Genomic DNA, 1,871 nt, shown 5'->3' on the forward strand with positions numbered 1-1,871 from the left:
TATTTAACATGTTTATTCATTGATCATTCATCATTAGTTGTCAAAATTGTTTTGAAATGCTTTAAATGTGCATTTCTGCTCAAACCATTTAAATCTATTTTTAAGCATTTTTCTTTTTTTCTGCCATTGAAGAACTAGGCCTAGATTTTCAAACTGAAATAATTAGAAACATTTAAAATACTAAAATGCAGAATTTTTTTCCCCTGTAAAAAAAAACTTAAATTCACAATGTTGCAATTAAAAGGACTTAGAAATTCCTTTACCTCTGCATTTAGCGTTCTAAAATCATTGAAAAACAAATCTATTTTTACTACAAAGTCAAAAGGTTAAAGCTTTGCGTCATTTAATTCGAATTAAAAAATTTTCCTTTGTGGGCTGTTCAAATATTACGTAGGGGAAAAGTTTGTGGGGTTGTATAGTTATGTATGATTTAAATTAAAAATAAAAGGGTAAGTTTTTAACATTTTATTTTTAAAATTAATTATTACACTATTAAATGAATTATTACACTATCAAATTTAAGTTAAATCAACAACACTTTGATCAAGTTTGACTAATGAACGAAAATATAGATCAATATACTGTTATATACCTTACCATAAATATACTGTTATATGTACTTCACCTTTATGAATTACACCTCACTGTAATCTTCGAATTTTTTTATATGTTTTACAAGGAAAAAGAGTTGAACTACGAACTTCTTGTGCCTTCAATGTTAAAAATACTTTATCTTAACAACTTGACTGTAGCCAACTTTTGAAAACTAAATTTTTTATGAACTTAAGAAACAGGTTAAATAATTTTTAAAAAAAATCTTGCCCTTATCTCTCTTTAATCAGTTGTCTGCTTGTGCATCCAACTTTCCGTTCCTCTTTTAATGTCCCAAGGTTCTAGAAGGGTTAGGTGACTTTAACAAAACAGACATTGTTAGCTGTGGATACTTCAAGTGTGTCGGAAAGCATATAAAGCAATTGTCTACTAAGGAAAAATTTTATTGGTAAAATATACTATTCTCCTAAACAACTAGTTCAAATTTTTGGTATTGAGGATTGATTTTTTTTTTTTTAATTGAGGATTGACCCAAAGGGAATCATCTAGTGTTGTACCCATCATTAATTGAAATAAATTGTACATTTGTTTAATTAGTGAATCTCACTTGTTTCTGCACAAGAAATACAGAACAAAGCTGTGTCAACCAGAATAAAAAAGCTCTGCAAAATTTCACGGACATTGAATTTAAAGTTTCAAAGCCACTGCAAATCATGTTACTTTGACTTACTTAAGCTGACAGGAAAAAATTCATCATAATTATTTCTCCCTCAGAAAGCTTGAATGAGTGATTTGAAGACATGGAAAGGCTGTTAAAAATTCCTAAGACATTTGTGCGTAATATTTGAACTACCCTTTTTATGCTGTATAAGTATATCGAAATGTATTCAAACTGTAAAGAATAAAGTAGTAATGTAAACAAAACATATTTTACTTAAGGTTTTGTAATATAAGTTTTTGTCTGTGATCTAAGGTTATAGTTATGTAGAGATTATTTATTTTTATCAAATTAATATATGACTTATTATAATGCTTTGATTATATTAACAGTTTAACTTTTTTTTCTTTTTGTATATATTGTAAATGAGAGAATTAAATATCTTATCTAATTGCCATTCAAATATGTCTATCTATAAAATATTATATATTTCTTATCCCACCCTTAAAATGAGTTTAGATATCCCTGAAAATATTTGTTAAACTTAGTATGGTTGTATAAATTTTCTTGTGTACTAATTATTAGCTCTCAACGGATATGTAATATATTGGGTTTTAATTTTTAATAACTTTATCTTTTCATTGCTATCTGATTTGTGTGT

This window comes from Parasteatoda tepidariorum, chromosome 3 (assembly GCF_982258835.1).
Source record: "Parasteatoda tepidariorum strain Cologne lab strain chromosome 3, Ptep-v5.0, whole genome shotgun sequence".
Lineage (NCBI taxonomy): Eukaryota > Metazoa > Arthropoda > Arachnida > Araneae > Theridiidae > Parasteatoda > Parasteatoda tepidariorum.